At 39.1% G+C, this 26,604-nt stretch overlaps 1 long non-coding RNA gene across 3 annotated transcripts; it reads left to right on the forward strand.

The window, feature by feature from the left end:
* Nucleotides 1-4,602: 4,602 nt before the first annotated feature.
* On the forward strand, nucleotides 4,603-26,598 carry LOC124855073. 3 transcript variants are annotated; one of them, XR_007034998.1, is made up of 6 exons: nucleotides 4,603-4,882; nucleotides 5,462-5,532; nucleotides 7,940-7,979; nucleotides 8,604-8,673; nucleotides 22,331-22,504; nucleotides 26,004-26,598. It is a non-coding gene; the product is annotated as an uncharacterized LOC124855073 (long non-coding RNA). The 3 variants fall into 3 exon arrangements; XR_007034999.1 differs by having other exon boundaries at nucleotides 26,012-26,598; XR_007035000.1 differs by lacking the exon at nucleotides 7,940-7,979.
* The last annotated feature ends 6 nt before the right edge of the window (nucleotides 26,599-26,604 follow it).

Here is a 26,604-nt window from a genome sequence, read left to right on the forward strand (position 1 = left end):
GCTGTGATGATGCATTGTGGGAGGGAAACACCACCCCCCCTCCCTCTAACCTCCACCCCGGGTTCTGCAGCACAGGCTTGTAAACACACAGGTTAATGACTGTGGTGTCTGAGCTGCACAACTGCAGGTGGTGCATTAGACCTCTATGTGGAAAATGCATTTGTTGGATGAGTCAAATTAGAAGTTGCTCCCATAAACGCGCATCATTATGGCTAGAAATGTATATCAGCCATACCCGGCACTTGTTTTATAGGCCTTCCTATTATATAAGATAGTCCCATTTAATTAAACCAAGCCTCATAGCTGAGTCCACATTCAATTTCTCAGCTGCACATAGTTACAGGTTTATAAACCTATTCGTTACTAAACAGCGGCCAAAAAGCCTTCACCCTTATGAAACCACATGTAAATCCACTAGATCCACATTTTCAATTGGATCTGCACGAAATTGCACCCAGTCAATACCAAACCCCTAAATATGTCAGAATTATTTCAGCAACACATAATTCTCTAATAAATCAATGATATTGTTGAAAAATGCCCTATCTCGCCACAAATAATCCTGGATCTAACCCCTGATGCGGATCTGCATCATTCTAGGTTCTCCATTTCCTTTCCTTAGTCACAAGCAACAATTTTCTTTGTTTGCCGTTAAGTTTTTCTCCTTTCCCCAACACCTTTATCTTGTTACCCAGTGACGTAATTGACCCAGTTTATTCTTCTAAGTGTCAGAATTCATTGTGACTCGTCAGTCACAAGGGAACTTTTAAAGTTATCACTTGATTAGGTCCCAGACCTATAATTGTTGCATCTGTGAGTCAGATTCTCACCTTAGAAGGTTCTTGGATCTCAGCGGTGAGAGAATCCGGTTCTGAAACAGTCACCGTCTCTCCAGGACTCATAAAGATGAGAAAAAATGACACCAAGTTTTGTTGTGGAAATCGGAAACAAAAAATGATGACAATCGAGAAGCCAAAATGTCCTTTGAGAGTTTGCAAAGACAGAACACAGAGAACAGAATGTCGCAAAGTGCGATGCAGACTGAGCTGCTGTGCTGATATTTATTATAACACGGTGTGGATCTGAGATATGCATGAAAGCCAAGGCTGTGAATTATCAGTTGGTGAGGGGTCGGGCTGGTACGGCTGGTACGGCTGGAATGAACAGCATGTGGAACCTTCAAGGCTATTTAGAAAATGGTCAAGCCCATATTAAAGGCTCTTTCCTGACCCATACCACATCTTTCCACCAAGTTTTGTGGTAATCCATCCTGAAGTTTATGCGTAATACTGATATAAAACAAACGCCAGTGAAAACATGACCTCTTTAGCGGCAGATCAAACACTTTCTTATTCTAGAGGTTAGAGGTTTGTGCTTCACACACATGATAGAATTTGTAATTTTATTTGCTAGTTCTGCTTTATTTATCTCTGCAGTATTATCCGGATCATATGGTCAGAATTCCCATATACTGCACATTGGTTATTGTATAAATCAAACCCTGATAATTGGTCATACTTCAATATTACAACCATTCTTAGTTTCTGTTTTTACAGTTTCAGTAAAGCTGCCACATGTTTAAATGCGTGCCCTTTTTAAGTCTTGGTCACTTTGGCTGAAATTCAAAATGCTCCTTAATCTTTATTCAACTCACTCCTTTGATTTTTCTTGCCTGTAAGGTCAAAGCCTTTTTTATCTCTGACCCATTTTTTTTCCCTTCCTCTTTTCCTGGTCAGGTCTGGGAGTCAGAGTTGTTGTCTGACTATGCAGCTTGACTACAGCACAAAATTCTAACCCTCCAAATTCCTCCTGGGCTGACAAACGTCAACAAAGACCCCGAGAGACACCAAAGAGAGGTGAGCAGTGAACTGGAGCCTCATTGTATTGGCTCATTATGGTGTCCCGCAGTGAGGAAGAAGCTATTTTGTAGCACCACAAGGTCAATATCTGAAAGCCAGGGCGATGGAGGGGATCAGCCGTGAGATTTTTAATTTGAGAAAGCGTAAAGGGACTTTCCTGGTGAAAGACAGTCTGTGAATTATAATAAGAGTGGGAGGATTGTACAGACAAGATGTTGAGTTGGCAAATGTTCCCCTTTTTCTCTTTTAAAAGTTATATGGAATACAATTTATCCTCAGCATCGTATACTTCCTCTTATGACATGCACAGTTACTGCAGTGTTTAAGGTGTACAAAAGTTTCTTAAAACAAAAAAAACTGAAAGCGCCCAGGGCTGCTGCTTCTTTAAAAAGTTAAAAACCTTTTAAAATCCTAATGTTTAAGCCTCCCACACTCAAAATGTCCATATTGTACGTACACGCACAAGCTCATGTGTCAGTTGAAATGAATGCAGGTGCAGTTCAACTTAATAATGATAATAATGTATTCTACACTATACTAAATATTCACTCCAAACAGCTGTTTCCAAAGCTGTATGAGATATTTCTGTGCTCCCTGGACTCACTTTCCCAGGAATTTTGATTTTACTTCCAAATAGATGTGAAAAGGGGAGCTGTCACACTCTATTATGGTGACCTCAATGATTCTGTGCCCTACCCAAATCCAGCGGTTTTCCATAACAATGCAAATTAAAGGGTGCAAAGCTGGAGAGAGACAAGATTTGTTAGTTTCCATCCAAAGGACAGAGGTTCTTTACAACAAACTTGTCTGTACGCCTTGTGTAGATTTTGACAGAGTGCCAACTTGGAAGTTGTTTTGTGCGAGACAATACATTTTTGCTGTCGATTCAGAAGGCTCGGCAACTGTCTTGAGAAAGTGATACTGAAGCTGTTGTGGAGTAGGAGTTTACAGGCCTGCAACCGATTATTAAATAAAGATTAAAGAAATGTAATTTTTTAAAAATTATTATGAACTGTGTTGAGCTGCAGAAAAACTCGGTCTGAGACCTTCTGAGACTAATTTCGAGTCCAATTTGGAGCAGTTTTCTCACTGAGAGCATGTCAAAGGAATGTATTAGCATGTGGCCATATCCAAGACCTATTAGCTTAATACACTCCAACAGGAAGATTTGCTTTTGGCAGATTTGTAAGTGTCTGCTTCAATCCCACATGGGAGACTGCGGTTTGAATCCTGTATCTTTCACTGGACACTGGTCAGGGATTTGGGCTTAAAGTTTTTGCATCTTTCACACAGAAGATCCAGTTACTCTAGTTTAACTATCTGATAAAATATAACGTACATTCCAATTTCATTTTGAATTTTTACTATTCACACAGATAAATGGAGCAGCAGGGATCAGTGTAATTTGTAGGAACGTTGCAGGAATCTAAGTGAAACGCATGTGCAAAAGTATTGAATGTACTGACACAGTGGCTGCAGTGAATACAGATCTCTAGACATTAAGATAAGATAAGAAAATCATTTATTAGTCCCACTATGGGGAAATCTGTTGTGTTAGAACAGTAAAGTAATAATAAGTAAATATGCAAGGAAATTTGTATCTGGTGCTCTTCAATTAAAAACAAATATCATCAGTTTCAGGGTCATGTGAAAATATGTATTATCCCTTAATAACCTAAAGTCATATTTACAGGCTTTTATGGTGTATAATACTGTATATATCAAAACATATATATTACTTTTTTTTTTACATTGCAACTACCTACCATGACTTGAACTAATCTTTATAAAAATGTCATTTTGCATATAACTGTCCTCTGCACTTTATCCATATAACGATTACCAATTATATAATATCATATTACTCTGCGTGTATGCCTCTTATTGTGAAGTTCACCCATTCATACATATACCTGCATACCTTTTTATATGCTTATCACATTACATACTATTGAGTTTATACCTAGATATTTATACATCTTTTTTCAGATATATGATATAAAATATACTGTGATTTAGTATACTATGGGGAATTTATACCCATTTATACAGACATTCATTGCTTTTTACACTCTTTACACCATACCTGCCTATATATGTATAAACAGAGTATATGTGCATGTATCTATTTCAACATCTCCTTATACAAATGCACAAATACAGTATACACCCTCAAGCAATCTCCCTGTGCTACTGCACCTTAATCAAATACATTTCTTCTTTACAAAACAGTATTTCTGTAGTGAAAGGTGTTTATTATGAGCATATTCCGTAATTGTATTTTTTATTGTGTTGCCTTTTTTATTCTGTATCTCATCTCATCTCATCTTATCTTATCTTATATCCTATCTTATCTCATCTCATCTCATCTCATCTCATCTCATCTCATCTCATCTCCAGTTAAAGTTAATTGCTTCTTGTATGCTAATGTAATAATTAATGCGCATGTCTGGTGTAATCAGAAATGATTTCTCTGTAATAAGATCCCTGCATCAGCATCATGAGTGTGCTGCAGTCACTGACCCACATCTCAGAGCAGTGAACTGTTTAACTCAGACTCTTGTTTTTCCTCTTCTGTCAACACTGAGGAGGAGGAGGAGGAGGGGGCGGGCTCTTCGCGCTCACCGGGCCGCTGTGATTGGCCCGCGACGTTCCCTTCCTCGCCGCCATTGGCCGCGCGCCCCGTCGCTCCCCGCCTCCACTAGCAGCCCGCTTCCCGCGCCATTCCCCGTGCACGCGCCGAGCCAACGCAGGCGCGCCCCCGCTCGGAGACTGTCTGGAGTCTGTCTGAAATTGATAAAATTGAAGATGGAGACTTTTTTTAAACGCGTCTCTCCGCTCGACCAGGGGGGGGGGGTGAAACGTGACGACCGCAGCCGGAAACCCTCGCTCTCCTGCCCGGGGAGGACTTCGCGCAGGAGGCGCCGCGTTGAGCTCCCAAAACAAAAACATTTGTGGGATAAACGCTGTGAAAGTTTTTTCTCCCGCAGTGTGACAGCAGACAGGTCTTTATGCTCAGGCAGGTGAGACGGGCGCCTCCGTGGGACTTCTCTCACACGTTACGTTGTGTTTACGCGAATTACAATGTTTGTGTGTGTTAGCTGTGCTGGTTTAGCTTTGGTTTTTACCTCGCGTGTAAATTTTATATTTGCCTGCTTTAACCGCAACGGAAAATGTAAGAATCCTGCTATAGCTCTTATCGGGAAAATAATGCGTATGATATATATATCTATTTTAAAATGTGTCGTAAACTCCAGCGTAGCCGGTTTGTTTTCAGTGCTTGACCCATTCACGCTAGTTCAGCCTGATGCGTAGGTGACGCACCTGTGCTGACGTGATGCTCTTGAACGCACCTGTTCCTCAGACACACACACCTGAGGGGGACGTTTCCTCTCACGCATGATGTGTGCGTGAGGCTTCTGCGATTTACCCATCATTCACTCGTGTCTTCTTATAAAGCACAGGCACAATATGTGAGTGTTTTTAATGCACATGTGTTAAGTTAACTACGCAGAGACACGCGCTCCTTCCTGCAGGTGAGGTCAAACCAAACCCGGTAATCAAATCTTTGCCCTTTCCCTCTCTTTGTTTTTGCTCTGCAGGGGATCAGCCCTTCAGCCCCCAGAGTTCAAGAGGAGTGCTTCCAGCTTCCAGCATGCAGCAGGACAAAAAGGTTGGTTGCTGCACACTACAGGCCTTTCTTCCCCCTCCATGGCAGACATTTTGCCATGTCAAAGCAGGAAAAAGCAGGTGTAAATGATCAAATGAGTGATGGCTGAACTCCATTTAGCTGTTTCACTGTTTCTGGTGTCCTTTTGGATCGTTTGAGCTTGTAAAGGACCTTGTAGCTGTGTTTTGAAAGGTGCTATATAAATAACGTTTATTGTTACTGTAGGGACGGTTATCTACTGGTAGTTGTGCAGAAGACCTTCAAACGTAAACGGGTTAATCACCATCTAGTCCTATATTCTCAAATGAGTATTATCGGGACAGTTGAACTCAACAAAGCCCTGGTTTATAATATATCCGCAACACCTGAGCTTTTAGTATGACAAGTTAAAAGTGTATATATTTCACACACTTCATTTGACATGATTTAATCTCATGCCAGCCATTTTCAAAACAATTTGTAGCACTACATATATTTCTGTAATTCTCACAAGCACTTTCAAAGTACAACCCCCCCCCCCAAAACTAGGCATGTGTACTTTCCTTTTAACTATATTTGCTGTTACACAAATATTTAAATGTCATTTTCTAGCTGCATCATCGCTCTTTAAATGAGGGGTTTTCAGACTTTATCTGATTTTAAGTCGGACATATTCTGTATATTGGGAATTGAGTGATTTTTGTTCTACACTTCCTTTTACATTAGAAGAGGTTAATTGTTTCCTACGCGGACCCAAAATACAGCATTTTTGCATCTTATTGGGCAGAAATGAAAGGGCAGATTTTAAAAGTTTGACTGAAGGCATTGTGGGAGTAAAAGTGAGGTGTGTGCACCTGATGTGCTGCCGCCTGTAACTCGTCTAGACGCTTTTGCTCTGTCACTGCAGTTGTCTGCAGACGGTGCGGTCATATGACTTGGGGGAGCTTCGTTCCCCCCCCTCCCAGTGTCTAGCTTTTTGGGGCAAGATGGCTGCTATAGCATTGTTGTTATTCATGACGTATATGAATTAAAGTGAGGTGAGGGGAGAAAAAACACACCAGGGGAAGGGATATAGTGTGACGCTGGATTTAAATGAAACAGACGTCATCTGTCTGACTTTACAGTGCACACAGAAGGGACGGAGAATGTTAACTCCTCACAGGTATCTCTTAAATAAACGGGTTGTTTTGAATGAGCTGGATGAATATTTGGCCGCCATTCTCCGTATTGGGTCAACACAACCCAGTTAGATGTTGTCACATGATTCTCGTCTTGATGGAAGTATTTTCCTGGATAGTTTCTCCACCGTCGCCTCTCTCGTCTGTTATTGGGGCTGCTTGGTAGCCATTTTGTCTGATTCATCGCTGCCAAAGCCTTGTGGCATATCCCAACAATCTGCTGTGAACAATTATAATCTCTCTGAATGATATACAAATGTCTGTGGTGGCTTCTGATTCAGATTTGTACAGTTTTAATAGGTATATCCTTTTACAAAGCATTGTTGGAAAGACGTATTCTCATGAAGACTCTGTTGAATATACATAATACACACATCTCTCTCTATCTTAGATAATCACCGAATTTTACAGGCAGTCTGATATAATACCTGTAACATTTTAGCGCTTCATAACATTGAGATGGCAACGATATTTTGGCAATATTTTTTTATGCCGTGAAATAGATTTAACATGAATGAGAATGTAAAACGGCCACTTCATTACGTAAAGTTTGTGTTTTTCTACACAGATAATATCTGTTGGATTGTCGACTGAGTCACACTGAAAAATAACAGAATCACAATCTCAAATTTAGCATTGCATGGCTCCTCAGTACAGAAGGAAATTATATTTTTTAGATTTGTGCCTTTGACTCCATTCAGTTGTGTATTAACTGCAAATGAAACTTATCTTACGTCCCTTATTACTATTATAATGTGGTATACAAGATGAATCAAGATCAAATCTCTTATTTTCACAGCTTTATTATCATTATAAACAGTAACCTTTACATTCAGAAAAGTAAATAATCACTTAAAGTGAATTACAATATTACATTTTAAACGTTACTGCAAATGTTTTTAAAGTCTCAAGTAGCTGCTTTTTTCTGCTCTTTCAGTCAGTGAGGGAGGATTGAGGCAAAATTAACTCTGACTTTCAAAAGTACCTCGAGCTTCATTTTTGACATTTCAAGTTACTCTCACTCAGTGAGTCTGTGATGTTTATCTGTTTGCCATATCAGTGACCAGCCTGGACAGATCTCTTCATTATCACCTACTTAGTACAAACTCGTCTGCTGTCAGACAGCTCCTTTAGTCTCGTCTCCTCATATTCCTTAATGGTTTTTGAGTGCTTGTTGATTTTTTAGATAATTTTTTTTTTTTGTTTCCACTGGAGCGTGCAGCCACACTTGAAAACATGCACTGTCTTTGCAGGCTTGTCCCAAACCTGATCCAGGGTCTTGCAATGAGAAAGGTAAGAGAGACATGCAAAGAGCAGTTTGAGTTTTGCAAATGTCTATCACGGCCTACATTTCTCGTTTCTGCAGCACAAAACACAAACCAGATATCAAGTGTCATTTGGTTGTTTTGTTTTTTGTTATACGTTCAGTATTTTTGTTTATTTTAGGAAATTGATCGCTCGTCCGTATTTATAATCGGATCGCAGTTGTAAATGGGTGAGAATTAGTGTGATCACTAAAGTCATGCAGTACTCCATATTACCTGAAAACAACGTCTAATTAAATAGACAAATTAAATATCGGCTTTTTTAAAGTAACTTTTATAACATACGTACGGCTCCAAAATTGTTTGTAAACTACTTTAAACAATTATTAGCTGCTTTCAAATAATTTCAGTGACACTTGAATTATACGCAACGTAATGTTTGTTCGTATATTTAAAAGTATTGACTACAAATTTAGTTGTAATGTATTTACAAGCCAAATCTCTGACAAAGCCGAAATGAAAAAGCAGTTTAATATAAATCTTGTCTCTATGGTTTATTTGTCTGTAACAACATAATGTGTATCTTTGCGACTATTTTACTATTTCTAAGCCGTAAAGTTACTTATCTCCGTTGTTTCATTTGTTTCCTCAGGAGATCCATGGTTTCTTGAAGTCTGTCACCCCTTCATGTCTTTGACGCTGGAGTGCAGTCTGCCCAAATGGTAAGATCTGTGTTGACCTGTTCATTAAAGCACATTTGGGCACGTTTAAAGTTGAGGAAAAACAATTCTAGGAATGCTTTAAGGTGCTGCAGTGAGTGAATGCGATTGCCTGAGGGAAATATCAGTCTGCTGCACTCCAGTATTTACAGAGGTCGAGCCCTGGCTTGCAATGCCAATTCTGCATGATATGATGCTGAGAAGTGGCTAATCAAATTCACCGCTGTCATTCACTCGTCAGCAGCCATCATTTTTTATTAACGCAGATTTTTGATCTCTTCATAAGATAATCATGGATATGGATCTAGTAACTTTCACTTGAGGCTTAGCCGGAAAATGCTGATGCAAGAAGGGCTGAGAATCTCCATCCTGTTTTTCCATTGGCTCATTGTCTCCACCCACAGTGCAGTCACGAGGTCCAACATTATGATGATGTCTGGAGAAAACAGGCTTTCATCTCGGCTCTAATGCGTCTTGAGCTACAATGAACATATTTCCTGGGTTATTTCTGTACACACACAAAGTAAAATTTGAGCATGTTTCAAAGCATTGCTCAGTACGACAGCAGCACCTGCCATTGTCTGTATTTAACGGTGGGTTGTTTACCTCACCAGCTTCTGCTGCGTAATGACGCAGTTTCCTTTGACATTGATGTGGCATATTTGAAATCAAGGCCTTCCATGCTTTTTAAGGAGTCTCCTGGCAGTCTGCCAAAACATGGATCCATTTGCCTGTTCTCTCCTAAGAGCATAGCTGCACAGCTGTGACCCTTAGCCAGTCCTAGCCACTGATAACTCAGCCAGCAGCGTCCATTTTAGGTTTTAGACAGTAGCGAAAGAGATGAACTGTAACGTAGCTTGTAGAGAAAGGAATCTGAGCAGAAATCTAGTAAAGGTGCGACTTTGGCGCGCTAAACAAACTTTCCAAAGGAACAGATACGAAGATGATTCTGAACAAACGGGAACATGTGTAAATGCTTCTACTGATTTCTGGTTTATGATTTACAGTTTTACTTTTTGTCGAAAACAGTGAAAATAGTTATTTCGGAAGTACTTTGTGATTTTATCATAAAACTTTGCTCTGTTTTTATGAATTTGAAATCTTTTAAAGAATATTTAATATGATTTACTCAAAATTAACATCGACGAAGATTTGAATCAAATAAATTCCACATGTATAATATCATACTACACTAACGTAATATTTGTACAATTAATGCTGCTTAATATTGTGTGTGATGTGTAGTATGTAGCGGGTTTTTTTGTGTTTATTTTATTAGCGAGGGTACAAGTTCATCAAAAGAATAAGTCATGAAGAGTATTTTTGTTTGGTTTAAAAACAAATTCAAAAGCAATTTAAACTATTTTTATGACATATGGTTTTTCGTGTGTTTGGAGCTTTGGTTGTGTGAAGAGGAAGTTTTATCTTGTTTTATATTAAAACAATCATTAGTTCTTGATTTCATTAGAAAGCATTTTTAAAAAATATATGTAAAGGAAATAAGCACTTTAAATACAATATATTTCTTGCGAATCACTGACATTTTTGAAGACAATTATTTTGTATTTCATCGCAGTCATTAACATTAAAATGTTTGATCGCTATTTTGTTTCAGATTGGTATCGTATTATTTATATTTACGTTTGCTAATATTTGTTGAATTTCGCCCTATACATTTTAATTGTTAGAAAAATTATAATACACGTACATACAGATGAAGTAAATGTAATTAATAAAAAAAAATAATCTTGATGTACATTATAGTGACTGAAAATCAAAGTGATTTACTTTACTATTACCTTTATTGCATTCAATTAAAAGTAATATTGCTATCTTTTTTAATCATGTAAATGCACCTTTTTAAATTAAAAGTCCACCCATTGCAACAGTTATTTAAAAGTATTGTATATTGTGATGTAGAACTGCTAAAAGGTTTAGGTGACCCTAACCCCCTTGAATGCTTGTTTTCGTGCACTGTAAAGAGCTCGTGAAAGCCAGACTGTGTTCTGATGCCACCCAACACAACAGTGGCTGTCAGTAACATATAAAGCTGGGCCTCTGCTCTGTGGCCTCGAACATGGAGGGAGAAAAGCCACTGTGGGTTCATGCATGTGTTGTGCTGTTATGAGGATGGAATTACCAAACCTATAGATTAATGTCTGATTGAGCATTTTTATAAAAAAAAAATGTCCACACGCAAACCTGTTGACCTTTTGTTGTCGGAAACAAAACAAGTGAAGTACACTTAACCAGTATATTGCAAATTTCACTCAATATGGACATTTTCCAGTTGTAAACAAGCACTTTTAAATTTGACTATTTCAGCTGTTGTGAGATTTAGAATTGAAATCCTGATTGTATTAAATTATCTGTATCATATTTCGGCGTTTCGACAAACGCTTTGTTGTTTTTAATTCTATAGATCTAATGTTTCTGTTGATCGTTACTTCTGACTATTTTTCCTTTTTAATGTTTTAACGATGCATTAATAAGGCGGTTGTTTCTCGTGTGGGTTTTGCAAACTATCTGGTCTTCAGTTTCTTGTGCGTGAAATGAATGTTGGGTCAACAGTGAGCTCTTTGCCCGGAGACTGCGGACCTTTTTGTTTATCATTAAAACAAACAGTCACCACACCAGTCACTGAGCAAGCAGGGATTTTGAATTTAAGCTTCAGCCACAACATCAGTTCTAACGTCTCATGAATATCACATCCTCATTAGCAGAGGGCTGTCTACCTGTGACCACACTGTAAATGTCAGCGGTTAAACTCTTATTTTTCGGGCTGTGCGAGGTGGTAAATAAATAACTTGCGTTTGTTGACTGGAGTGTAAATGTTGTGCGTTGCCTGCATTTGTCTCCACTGTTTGTGATTCAGCCAGTCTTAAGATGTGCACATGTAGCATGTCCGTTCCCACTCAGCTGCGTAGCCTTGACAGCTTCAGCAATACTTCCTGTTTTCATTTGACTGCAAATCTACCACTGACTTTTAAATGGAGTGTGCTCGTCTATAACACTCTCATGAACGCTACAAAGAAGGCTGTAGGCCTGGGTGACCACTGTTTGACTGCAGTGCAGGGCTTTATGCCTGCTTGAATTCAACAGCAGCCTGAACAAGTACTTAGTTACTGGGAAGAAAACTTTTGGCCTGAGATGAACTTCTGCTTTTTTTTTTTACTCAAGTCTTAACTTTCACTGAGTCCTGAGCTCATGGAAAGTAGAAAATATCCTGCTGGATTGAGGCGAGTGACATGAAGAGAGATGGTCATATGCACTGTGCTTGATTAATAATTAATCGTTCACGGAAACAACTAACTCATCTATTGCAAGATTATCGGCTGTGTGCATGTTTGGATTTCTTTTTCATTTTCTTTTGGCATTTTTACACAAAAAAACCTGTGGTTGCTGTTGGTAATGGGTCGATATTCGTCTTGTAACCCAGCTCCACCCTGCTAACCACCCGGGTTTTGCACATGCCAGATACTGAGCAGAGGTGGAACATTAAGTACACTGTGTCCTTGCAACTCTGTACTGACTAGAGCTCGACCGATTTATCGTTGGGGTGCAGGCATATCGGTATCTGCATTTATGTTTTCCAATATGAAAACTTTATTTCAAATTTTAATGAAAGAAAGTGTTTATCTTAATTAAAGTGCTGGACATTTAAATGTGTTTTGGTTTTATTTAATTTGAAATAAAGTTTATGGTTAAACTATGAAAAAAGTATGAACCCTTACCCTTATGGCATATGAAGATTAATACTTCATATTAATTGTTCGTACCAGCTGTTGTCTACGAACATCTGGTCAGACTGTAATATTATACACTTTGAGGACCAGGCTGAATTTTATTCCTTATAGTAAATAGTTAACTGTTAATTTCTTGTCTTGTTAAAAAATCTTTTGTTCTTTTCAAAGATGCTTGAACGAAAGTAAAACTTGTTGCATTCACTTTAAAGAGAAACTACCAAACTACACAGGTTTTGTCCAAACACTCGCTGAGTCAAATCTCAGGTGGGAAAAATAAATATTGCAGCAAAGACTTTTAATGATGAAACAACCCTGTGAAGCAGTAAGCGGTGGATGTGGACTGTGTTGAGTAAACGCAGGTGACTCAGTATTTATATGAGCAGTAATGTGGTGTAAATATCAGTATATGTAATGAATATGTAAAAATGCTCAGCATTAGAATTTCCACAGCTCCAAGGGCTTTACTGCAAGTTTCCTTTAAAGTCAGAAATGTGAGACTCGAGGGTGTGCTCGCATTTTTCCCTAATTGGGGCTTATTTGAACGCACCTGGACTACCTGTTTTCACTTTGCCATTTGACCTTTTGTGAATTAAGACGACAGGGCGGAGTTAGAGCTCATCAACCCCGCGGTACATCACAGCGAGGGGAGGCAGCACCACGACTAAATAGTAAATTTCACTTCTCTCTAAGGTTAAAAAATATATATTCTGTGCAATGAGGGAACGTGTTAATGAGGACAAAAAAAAAAACACCTGCACAGAGTTTCAGAAACCCAACAAGTCTCCCTGGACTGAAAGTGAATATTTCATCCTTCATTGAGTTTCATATTTGACTCTCCATAAGCTAAGGTAGATAAATGGGAACCTCAGACTGCAGGGTCTCTTTCGTGTCACACAATGGCGTGGAAAGGTCAGGCCTAATGAAGTCGGGGGTGTGACCCCTAGTATTCAGTGACTTTGCATGGGCCCTCGTCCCACCGCTGCAACCATGCCGGTTAATCCCTTTTTGATCCTAATTGATAGGCATTAACATGATCCTTATCCAGGAGCTGTGTTTTGTCTTCCACAGCCCGTCTCTCTGGGTGTCAGTGACACAAAGTGTGAAAGCGTTAAACCAAATGTGAAATTGATATTTTTGGTGTTTGTGTGCTTAAAATCTGGCTGTGTTTCTAAACACTCACACAAAAGTGCTCAGTGCTCAGCGTTTGCCCTTTGAGGCTCTTAACAGGACTTAGCACATGACCTCTTGAATCCGACTGTCATGTGAATGGTACCAGCCCATTTCCAGTTTGTTTTCCTTTGAGTCCTTTTTATCTTCATCACTTGGTGATTACTGCCTTTTAACCGTTGACTAATTACCCTCATTAAAATGTTTGCATTGACTTTAAGTCAGGGCACATGTCACTTTCATTAAAGTGCACACGCTGCAGGATTTCTAAAGTGCAGGTGTTGGAACATGCAGTTCACAGGGGTTTTATTTTAGTAACTCCAAAAAATATAAAATGTGTTTAAATTGCTTTTATTTAAACCGTTAATATTGATTTAATTGTTTTGTGAGTTATCAATGTCTATTGATGATCAATAATTGTCTTTAGACTGATTAAGCCTGTTCACTGCTTCTTATAATCCGCCGCTTATTAGCTTTTTCTGCTCATTAGCTGTAATCCACATTATTAAACTGAAAAATCTTTTACATGATACAACTTCTGAAAGAAAGAAATGATCTGATTGTCACATTTTCAGATTTTTACACTGTAGCTATTAGTTAGTTATTAATTTCTTTAAACTTATTTCATCATCAAAACAGGTTTGAAACTAAATTCAGTCTGAGCAGTGAAGGGATGGCAATTTTTTATTTAAATATTTACTTTTCATTAACAAATAATAAATAAATAATATTTGACATTTTCTCAAATCACAGAAATTGTATGAACTACTAATATACCGAGGGATGAAGATATAGATATTGCTTATTACTTTACTACCTGCTCTCTTAGTTCAGAGTTTGGTTTGATCTCAATACTATGATCAGTTTGTTTAGTATTAAACTTTTGCATAAGCAACTGTGTTGTGCATGATGATGATGATGATTCATTTTGATATATTTTGAAAAGGTTCAACAGGAAGTCATTCAAATAAACGGCGGAGCTATGTTCAGTTTTAAAAAGAAGCCTCCAGACATCAGTAATCCTTCAAAGTTTCTACTTCCACTACACTTGCAGTTCAAAGTTGTTGTAGCATTTTCCCAACACAGCTGCAACAATACAGCTGGACACATATTTATTCATAATTTTAATTAACATTAATAAAGTTGTTGACCTCAAAGGAAAAAATATTGGTGGCTTGTTTTGTGATTAGAAAAATAAAATCCGGTCCTTTCATTTGTTTTTTTTTGTTTTTTTTTGTTTCTGAACTGTTTCATAACTTTTTTCAGAATAAGAATTTTCACGCTACATGCATTTTACAATCACTTGTTAATTCTGTGGACTTTTGAGAAAATAATTGCCATTTTTAAAGAATCATTGCTTTCTTTGTTTTTGTTGTTTTAAGTGTTTCCACATTTCATTATTGATTTCCTTTCTTTTATGTTTTACTGCTAAATGCTTTTGTCCATTTGCTCTAAATGAGTATTATCTGCAGCTCTGCACTGACGTCAAGATCAGATTTTCCACATGATTATCAATGTTTGTATGTTTTTTTTAAGCACTTTAAGGACAACCATATGTGTGATTTTATTTCCATCACTCTCTCTCACTATACTCGAACCTGCACAATTAAGAAGCGTGGCTCTCCATGGTGCTCAGCAGTGTGCAACAGCCCACTTTAGCTGGAAAATACCAGGTGTCGTGTCGGTTCTTGTTGGTTTCACACAGCGACTCCAGTCCCTCCCTGGAACTTAGTTCTCAGGTCTCCATAGGATTGAGTGTTATTTCCAGCTTGTTTGTTGCAGTGAATAATGAGTACTCTGTAAGGCCTGATGACATAATTTGGTGATCGCGATGGAAAAATAACCAATTACGGTGCTAAGAAAGTGCAGATTGGGAGTACGCTCGTGTATTTTCACTTGACTGGCACCACCTGCCCTCTGTATGTCACACTCACTTCACTTATCCCACAGTTGTGAAACCGAGCTGGTGTCTGCCAGTTGTGTGCAACCCCCAGCAGACGCACACACACAATGAATCACAGTGGAATGGACTTAATAATAATGCCGCAGTTATTTAGATTTGCTTTGCCCATGACGAATAATGTGAAGTGCAGGATTGAGAGTTTGGTGGAAGAAGGATTCAGTGATGGTAAAAGTGAGGGAACTCCCCTCAGTGCTTCTGTCTTCACCGAGACAGCAGGAAAGTTGGGAGTCAGAGCAACTTCTGGAAATATGTGTTTTTGTGTGTGTGGTGTTGAGGAGTTGAGCTGTTTTTTTTTTTATTTTGTCAGATTGTGCAGTTTGACCTGCTGCAGCTTTGGTTTTCTTGCATCTAGTGCGGAATATTTTAAAAACATGTTGGGGAGTAGACATTTAGCAGGGCAGGAACATGGCGTTTGATCACATGCGTTACTGAATGAGGAGTTTGCTTCAGTTCTGGCTCTGGTTGTGAATCTCTTTCCTCTGCGATGTGCTTTTTTAAAAATTTTTTTTTTTACTTCATGAATACAAAGCACTTTTTTCTGTTTGTACGACTTGTGTGTGAGATCATCTGAGCTTATTGAAAAGCAACTTTCAACATCTGTGCCAGCGTTGCACCGGTGTAGTTCAAATACATTAAGTGAATTTTCTAAAGTTGGCGGCCCTGTGAAAAATAATTGACTGACATTCACACTGCGTATCTGACTTCCATACATTTAAAGTAATATTATACTTTAGCTTGATTCACCGGTGTGTTACCAACTGATATATTGTCACTCACCTCAACAAGACTCCGTAAACTTTCTGTCTTTAGCTGCTGTGAATTTGTCTATTCTCGTCTGGAGTGCAGACTTTTCTTCTGGCTGTTTTTATCAATAATTGCAAAGCCAGAAAGTACAAAGAACTCAGCCACTTCAGTTTGTGTGTGTGTTTGTGGGTGTGAGAGGAATTTGATTGTCAGTGTAAAGGCACCAAAACAGGTGTGAGTGTGTAGTATCATTACAAAGGACCAGAAATGTATTAAAACTGATTGTTCAAGCCAATCCTATCCTAGTTTGAACCTGAGATGATGTATTAACTCTACAGCAGTTGTTTATACGAAGGAGCCACATCTTTAAAGTTTTTGAACATTTTATTTTATCTTGAAATAATGTAATTTTTTTCCTCTCAAGCTTAATGAGACAGATCTCAGCACCTCAGCTGCTTCGTTCTATTCTCTCCATCTTTATTTTAACATCAGCTTTTCCTAGAAATGACACCGATGAAAAGCATCAAATGTAAAGTACTTGCGGGATGTTGCTGCGTCACAGCAGGGATGAGAGGAGCTTGTTGTCATGTGTGAAGTTTCAACACATTCAGCTCTGCAGTAATTTACACTTCTCCAGATATAGCTGTCAAAAATCACACCAGACTTTTTCACTGTCACTTCATTTTAATGAATCGGCTTATTCATCTTTCCCATTTAAACCATTTTTGACAACTTTCTCGCTCCATATGTTCGTGTATAATCAGTTGTTTTCCTTATTTGTTTATTCGCTTCTTGTCGCACATTTTATTTCCACTTATTTATATAGTGATTTAAACTCTTACATATGAGAGAGATCGATAAATGTGATACTTTATTCTTCCCCAAAGGGAAATCGCTGTGTTAGTGCAGCAATAGAAACAAAAGACAGTATTTCCACCATATATATATATATATATATTTCACCATTAGAGGAAAATAAGGGTTAAAAAAAAGGTAGAAAATGAACAGCAAGAAGGTAAATGATTCACTGACGTGTTGTTTCAGACCTAATAATGTTTCTTTAACACTAAAACTAAATATTAAAATTGCACATAATTTGTGCTTAAAATCAGCTTTTCATAATTTACCTGGGGTTCAACACTAACAAGAAACTTAATCAAATATTTTTTTGGTGTGCATGAATTGTACCTTGGATATTCTGCATGTCACATATCTCATGATTAATTCAAACATTAGTTTGCTCTTGATTTTTATTTAATGAATCCAGTCATCGTCAAAGTTGGGATAACACATCTCTGAATGTGAATTATTAGCTGTAGCTGCTAAACTGTGATCCTGTTGTTAGCAGGTGTAGAGGTGCTGGTGAATTGGTTCATGGTCCAGGCTTGTCGACCATGACTGGTGCACAGTGTGACAGGTGTGTTAGACAAATGAATCCTTTCACATTTATGCATAAAGCACATTCTCCCTGTAGCTGTTAGTTTTGCTCACTTTCTACACTTCTATATTTTATTGGCTTTGTGCCTGTAGACAATTCTTCTTTTCACATCATCAAATTACCTCGTGCCGGGTTAAAGAGTTGAATTTGGATTTGTAGCTTTGTTGTGGAGTCAGTTTTCATAAGAATAGCAGGTACAGTCCCACATGGACAAGGCAGCTCCATCTAACTTTACTTCTCAATGCTGCTCATTCACCTTCCTCCTGACAAAACCATTCAAGATCAAGGACAGCATCACCTTTGCCACTAATGAGATTGTTTATTTAGCAAATTTCCTTGTGGACTTGAACTGTGAGAGAAAAACAGGCCATGCATAGCAAAGCACATAATCAACTTTAGCAGCACAGAGCTCTGAAAGCCCCAGGTTATACATGTTGTGACAGTATAACACAATATTGCTTATCTGCAATGGCTGCATGTTGAACATGTAAACCTCTCAGAGGCTGCTGAACTGAACAGACCACATTATTACTACATCCCGAACAAAGTGGTGCTGGATTTAAAATGTGACATAATCTTCTAAAGAAAGACATTTGGAAGGGATAGCTTAAATGTTCTATACTTTACTCCTCGTGTTAGGTTTTAAGAAACATAGTGTATTACAAACCGAATCGTACGATAGAATCTCAGCTATAAAGTTACTTCATCACTTTAACAAACATCTTTACAAAGGCTGGTAATATTCTGATTAATGCCGGTTAGTAGCGTTTTTCAGCTATAATAGGTCAGGTCAGGTTATCCTGGCTGATATGATTCTTGGAGGGAAATAAAAGGAGTTAAAGTTCAGATACAGATATCAGATGATATATGTTTTTAAAAAATCGGCAGTGATTGCTAAGATTTTGTTATCAGTCCTGACAAAGAAATGTAATTGAGACTTTATATTTTTCAGTTTAACCATACACTTTGATATATTTTTTTTAAAATAAAAAGTCAGCAGAAATGCACAACAGGCTTTTTTGTTTCTTCTGTAAAAATGAAAGTTTTCAGCAAATATCAACGCAGATACTAGTACGTCTGTGAATCAGCTCATATCGGCCGATTATATCGACCAACCGATAAATCGTTCAGGCTATTCAGCACTTGCACTCGCTGCACTTAGGATAAATCATCAAAAGGCTAAATGATTTGAAGCGAAAAGTAAAAACCACCCTAAAGAACGTGGGTGTAGGACAAACACCCACGTTCTTACAAATACTCCTAATTGTCTAACAGCTCAATGTGATACACAGGAGTAGCAGCAACGATAATTTTACCAAATTCGGAGTTTAAAATCTTTGTGGCTACTCATTGTATTGACGTAGTTAACTTTGTTTACGCCCATTGTCTAATCTCAAATTATTTATCTCCAATCAACTGTATTGTATTAAAAACTCAGAAGTGTCACACATTTTAAAAATGGATTTTTAACATCACAAATCCATCCATGAGCTGCAACATAGATTAAACTGATGGAAGAGCCTCTGGGCGTTGATGGTTTGCAATAATAATGATGTATGTGGGGCACAGTTCTGCCTGGTGCACAGCAGAATTTAATTTTTGCTTAAATCCGTCAATGATTTGCAGGCCTGCTCGCCAGAGCCCGTGTACACTGCTTTATTTGCTGATGTAGATTGGCTTCCAATTTGTGCGTAAACGTGTGAGGCTTTACTGTATGTTTGCTTATCAGTCCAGCCATCCCATCTATTCAAACAGCTCCCCTTTCATTTAAGGCTGTGTGCTGGCTGGGCTTTTTTTTCTCTTCTTCTTCTTCTTCCTGGGACCTTTTCTGTTATTTTGGGACCAGATGGCGAGGGGCACGGAAGCGCCTCTTTTGTCCCGGCGCCCCTGTGAAAAGAAGCTGTCCTCCCTAATGTAATCAGCGGCACCGGAAGGGTCCATTTTGGGCTGTGAAAGAAGACAATTGGGTTTGGACACGTCTAGATTACAGAAACGCAGAGTTCATCTCCCGACCCTGCCCCCTTTGACCAAGGCTCTGGCACAGAGGATCCTCATCTTTGATCAGTGGAGGGTGGAGGTGCTGATCCGACCTCACGAGAGCCAAAGGCCACCCCCCACCACCACCTCGCACCACCACCCCTCCCTGTTTACCCTGCACTTGGCTGCTGCTGACACCTCCTTCCGGAAAGAGCCAGGGTGGTGGGTTTGGTTTGGGCATGGCGGGGGGTGCTAGGCGGGTGCGGGGGGGGGGGGATACCATGACCTGTCTAGACACTCCTGCTTGTTGCCCCGGTGTTGCCAAGGGGACATAATGAACTTTGACCTCAAATGTAGTTGGTTAGGAGCCACTCCGGTTATGCGGGGAAGACAATTTTTTTCTTGTTTAATTGTCGGGGTTGGGGGTTGGGGGGTGGGGAAGTGAGGCGGAGGTATGGATTTGACCCACATTACACAGAATCTGCTTTGAGGAAACACAGGCATGAATTTGTTGGCAAAACTTCCTTTTTTTATTTCTATATTTGTGATATTTTCACTTTACAGGACGACGAACAAGACGGATCACAATATTGACTGACAGATATTGATGGACAGATATTGACAATATTGCTGACTAATTTGTTTGCGTTAGTTCAGCTGACCCCGTGATGACACGTCTTGGAGGGAGGACTGATATTTTATTTATTTTTTTTGGGACATTTCATTTTGTTATATTCTCAAGCACCGTAAGTAATTTTTGAATTTTTATTTATGTTGGATCTCGTAAAACTTCATATTCCCTCAATATTTAAAATTCACATTGGCTGAGAAGAAATTGTCTTTGAATTGTGCCTTGTTGTGCAAGTTGTCTATCTTTTCAAGACTTAACATTTTATTGTTTGCTTCTACTTCATCCTAATGAAACTGTGATTTTATATTTCAGTATATAACAGATATTTACATGACGTTCTCCTGCTCTCTTAAACGTGACATTTTTCTCGTAACTTGTACTTGCCGAAAACACATGTACGTAGATAACTTAAGTAAATATAAAATGTGGTGCAACAAATAAAGCTGCTAATCTGACTCCACGTCTTTGTAAAAAAGATTAGACTCCAACAGTGATGTAAAATATTTTAGCATTTTGAGTTTTAACACCTAATTTGTGGCGTCTGCTCATAAGTCGACAAGGTCTGTGTACGATTTTGCAGATAATAGGATGTATTTTTTCAATATTGAATGTACAATTAGTAGTTTTATACACAAATTGAAATATTTCGTCACGCACACAGAGAGGTTGATATTTATCGTGCGTCATACTTCGTCCTTTGCCTGGAGTCCCTGCTTTTTGGCCTGAACCACAACAAATCCTAACGTGTGAATTGGCTCTAATGTTGAGGCTGTTCCTCAGGAGTGGGTGTAGTGATTCCCCCATCATGGCCGCCACTACCAACCCCGCCCTCTCGCCTGCCACTCAGGAGCGGTTAAAATGGCAGCATGCAGCAAAATGAGTGAGAGGGAGAAAGATGGCAACGCCCACTACCTCAAGCTACAGCACAGTCGACTGAGCCGCAGCTTCGCCCTGTGTGCAATCTCAAAGTGAGATGACGATTTTTGGTGCAATTGTTCGTCTGAGTACGATGGAGCATCTCCAGATGTCTAGACAGGTAGACCAGCGTAGGGTTAACAGGGTCTGATTCATCCAAAGTCGGTGTTTCACGACACTTCTCTGTTTTCGAACCACAACATGTCCAGATACAGAAGCAAATGTCGCTGTATATTCTTCTGTGAAACAATTTTACAATTCATCCAAATATCATTCGCGAAACCATGGCTCCAATATTTACAAATGCAGCCAAGTAGAAAAGAACTGTGCAAAATTTCCTTTTTGGATTTTATTGCTACACCGACTACATTTTTCCACAAGTCTTCACCCAGGTCTTTGGCGAGCTGCCATTTTATTCTCCAAATTATCTGCCGGCGTTTGGCTAAGATGGAAACGGGACTTGCTGATTATCACAGAATTTCCTGCTCTGTTCCATCTAAGATGTTAAAACCCTTTTACAATATTCACATACTGTGTGTTTCTCAGTTGTAATATGTCTTAGTTTGGGTTGTCAGCGTTGGCCACAGCATAATTTGTATTCTGAAGCGGTGCAGTACAGTATTTTAGCGTATATTCATTTTTAATGTCGAAAGAACAAAGTGCTATGATCAGTGATCATTGAAAGCCTTTGCTCTTAGTCAAACAGCTCTCGTGCATGTGCTTATTATGTCATCTAACTAATACCAATTAAATACGCTACACCAACCCACTGCTGTTTCATTGAGCTGAAGATTCATTTAAAATGGCTCACAGAGCGTAGATGTGTATATCCAGTCTCAATAAACCCACTCAAATTAAGTATCACACCCAATCACTTTAAATCTTCGCAGGTCTGGCTGCTGTTTCAGAACAACTCTATTGCAAATCATTCCATATCCAAACTGCACTGTGGAGAATTTTTAAGGCAAAAATCCAAATCTGCTATTTTTAGGTTCTTCCTGCTCACACAGAATGACATTTTATTATTGGCTCTTGGTGTGAATGTGTGTGTGTTTTCTCCTCTCGCTTCCTCTCCACAGTGTAGAGAGTTGGTGGTGGACTACGAGGAAGATGTCATGCTAAGGATGGGTTTTGGTGATGATGTCGCTGCTGTTGATGCAGCATCGAGCTCTCACTTTGTGCCTCTGTCAGCTATGATGCGTAACCACACAGTGAGTGACAGGCCCGTCCCCGGGGAGAGCAAGGGGCCTGAGGTGAGTCAGATGTATCCTTGACCCTGTCTAGCTGTGTGTCAGCAAGCAACACAAACTCGGTACAAAAAAAGAGGAAAGGCCAGAACTGCCATGACTGTACATTATACATCTTAATTTAGTTTATAGCAGAACGTAGGAGGGAGTTTTTCAGCAACACCTAGAAACCCGACCATCCTCAAGAAATATAGTTTTCATTGCATCAACTCCCTTAACTTCTGAACTATGGAATTTTGCAGTATCTCAAATCACAGCTAATACCTTGAACACCTTATGTGTACATTTGTGAATCTTTTTCTTACTGAGAATGAACCAGGTACTTCCGTCCATTACAGCTAGAACAAAAAACGTCTAATCCCAGGTTGGGATGTTATAGAAAAGTCTTTCTCATCAGTCAGCACTTGTTTTTAAAGCTTTCGTATTATTGAGGTTTGCTTTTGTTGCACAAACTTATTTTAGCTCAAAGCTCAGAAGGTTGGTGCCGGTTATTTCCAGTACCTGAGTTTATTACTCTGATGTTCTAAGAGTAAATTTCCAAAAACCTTAACCATTACAATATTTACTCTACAAGATATGTATGGATACGTATGGATAAGTACATATTTTTTATATACACCTGGTCAAATCGTCTTATCACAAATGACTAATCAGTGCTTATTCAAACCAAATGATCCAGGTATTTGTGTGTGTGGGGGGGAATATGCATCTCGTTTTTGATTTTCTACACGAAAAAGAACGTAAACTGAAATTTTATAGATTTTATGCACGTTATTGTCCTATTACCTGTATTATTATGATTGTTTGTTCTGAAACCGCTGATTAATCAATTAGTTGATCGACAAACGAGTGTTTAACAATAATTCTGATTATGGATAATGACTCAAGTGATCTTGCTAAGTAAAGCTCCCAAACACTTGTAGCAACCATTTCCTGAAATTCTCTGATATTTATCATCGTAAATAAAATGTCTTTTGGTTTCTGGTCAGACAAACGAGCAAATTAAGTCACCTTATGCTTTGGGAGATTGTGATGGGCTTTTTTAAATTGTTTTCTGTAACTCTATAGATATAATGGTTAATCGACATATTGTAGATTTACAGATAATACAAATTATCATTAGTTACCGAGCTTATTTTCCTAAGTGTTAACTAAAAGTTAAAAATGGAACAAAAACTGTTGATTCTAAGATTCTATGAAATATACTTGTTTTGTTCAGTGAAAGATGAAAACTGCTTCCACTCACCAAAAGATAAAATCACATCAGTACGTCAATAAAACAAAGATTAACAAACAGTTAGTGTCAGTTAGGTTTTAGTTTCTAATGGGCACAGTCCTCTAATTTGACCAAAACCAGGATCAATGTTTTGTCAAATTATTAGAAAATCTGATTCTTACAAATATTAACTCTCCCTGAGAGTGTTTCCTGTCGTCCTCTCTCGTTGTTTCTTCATTTTGTCCAAAAACAAGTAAAATCTTTTTTTATTTTATTTCTTTTGGGACGCATCATTGATTCAGTAAATGTAGAGAAGCTGATCTTTGGGTTTCATGTTTTTAAGTTGGGTCCCACCTCCGCCCCACCAACCAGATGTGGGGCTACATGGGAAAAAGTACATGGACATTTTTTTTTCTCCTTCTTCCCTGAATTTCGTTTAAGTGAACAAAAAGAATCTTTAGTGAAAAGTCTTGCATCTGTTTTTTTTTTTTTTTCTTCAAGGGGTCACTCAAACACCGTGTGTGAAATGAGAGTTGCCTGGGTGTGACTTTTCCAGAAAGCATCCGCTCGCTATTGTCTGCCCAGTCAACTTCTGCAGGCCCCAGTGCCCTGACTTCCATACATGAGAGATCAAGGGTTACCAAGGTGCTATTGAGAGCGGAGTGCTCAATGTGAGAGGGGACAAACCCGTCCACAAAATACTCATTTCCTTTGCATGTTTGGTGCCTTAGTGGGGTTTCAGATGGGGTCACTGACACAGCTACTGGGTTTTTCTTAATGAAAGCTCGTGCTCGTCTTGCCAGTGATTATCTGCAGCCTGTGCAGCGTACGTACAGTGTGTGTGTAGGTTTATAACTTAGACTCTAATTTACCCAAAATAAAGTTTGTTCCGACTCTGGCTGTTTATCCGGTGCCAGACGGAGGCACCTCGTGTAGAAAAGGTAAAAGTAGTTGAGTCCACCTCTCATTCTTACCAAAAAGTTCAGTCACCGAGGCACGGCATTAACTTGTATTCTAACAAGATTAAAATATATTCGTCCTGGGGATTAGCATAGTTAGGTGTCCTTTTTGCCTTTTTTTTTACGGCGCTGGTGCGGTGACAGTGCGCTTTGATCTGTGTTGCGAGGCAAGAGTCCTGGCTTGGACCTAGCCATTCGAGTGCCAAGTGTGAAATTGGCCTGATGTCATCCCCATTCTTCACCTTTTACATCTTTCACCACTTTAATTATGTTTCCGCCACAAAGCCCAGGCACCTCGGAGCAGATTCCACTCCGGCCGTAGGAAGCATTTAGAAACTGTGGGTAAATGACACAGTAGGGGAGGGGGAGGATGGTAGGAGAGGTCATAGCAGGATGGGGCCCTTTTGTGTTTGGAGGTAGACATTGATACTTTCCTGATGTTTCCTGCGCTCACTTCCATTTTTACAGCAGGAGAACTTTCTGAAATTGCCAGCGATGCTGCAGAAGATGATTCCTGGTATTTCTTTTTTTTACAGTTTCTACATCCTGCTCAAGAAGAGATGCTTATTTCTCTCTAATCTATGCAGATTACTGATGATTTATCACTGTCGTATGTCATGTCTTGACTTGACGCTCGCAGTTAAGAGCCCTGAACGACAACCACTGGAGGTGACTCGACCACCTGACGCTCACTTTCAGAGATGAGACGCATTATTCTCGGATCAAAGCTTTTGTTCCAGGAGAAAATTTCCGTACAGCTTTGACTTATTGCTCATGCATTGGTGTCCCGATCTGAACTTCAGGGAGCTTCTCTGCCGGTGAATATTTTTGATGAAGGTTCTTATTGATGCGCAGAATGAAGGACCAAAACAACAGGGGTGTGTGCAGGAGGAGACAAATGAATGAAACGTGTGGGTGAGTGTGTGTACATGTGTGTGTGTGTGTGTGTGTGTGTGTGTGTGTGTGTGTGTGTGTGTGTGTGTGTGTGTGTGTGCGCGCCAGGCAAGAATATAATAAAACCAAGTGGGGATGTGTGTTTTCGTGTGTGTTGGTGTGTATATATAAATATATGTATTTGTGTGTGTGAGGGAGAGAGAGTGTACGAGTTGGTGAGTGAGCGAGCCGTGTGTGGAGAATGGGTTACTGCAGGGTGGGAGGGGGGAAACCAGCCACCTGCAGCCATGACAGGCTTTGACCTTCATTGCTCTCTCTCTCTCCCCTCTCTCTCTCTCTCTCTCTCTCTCTCTGTGTGTGTGTGTCTCTCTTTCTCTCCCCACCCACCCCTCCTCTCTCACTCTCTCTTTCGACTCCCATTTCTGCCTTGTGATAGAAGCGCAGGCTCTTTTCAGAAGCGGCGTGGAGGACTGACCGTCGTGAAGACGCTGCTGGGAGCAGCCCTATCTGCTCTAATGGTAGTCACCGGCCGTTAGACATGATGTTCAAAGACTAGTGGCGCAAGTATGGAAATGCAGATAAGGCATTGTTGGGGAAACATGCCTGGGAATTGTTTAAGGCTTTCTCTCCTTTTGCATAATGTTGGATGCTTTTGCCAATGTTTTAATCTCAAAACCTGTAAATTAGATCCTCCCCGAATCAACACAGAATGAGAGACTGTTTGTTATGCTGTGAAAATCCATGTTTGTGATTAAATCTGTGAATATTTGAAAATTTTATTGTATGCATTTCTTTTTTTTAAGCCCGTAATACTGCAGATTGGTCCCATTTACTGTTTTAACCAAATGTTATTTATTAAGCATTTTTAGGAGATGAACATTTGTTGATGTAAACATGTCAGAAACTTTGTGTATAATCTTCAAGCTTTATTTACTCTTCTTTTGCTGTTTTCAGGAGGCAGTTAATTACACAATTAATACATGATACAAATTATGTACATTTATACCAAAGAATACTTCCAACATAAAATAAAAAAT

This window comes from Hippoglossus stenolepis, chromosome 19 (assembly GCF_022539355.2).
Source record: "Hippoglossus stenolepis isolate QCI-W04-F060 chromosome 19, HSTE1.2, whole genome shotgun sequence".
In the NCBI taxonomy this organism is placed as follows: Eukaryota; Metazoa; Chordata; class Actinopteri; order Pleuronectiformes; family Pleuronectidae; genus Hippoglossus; species Hippoglossus stenolepis.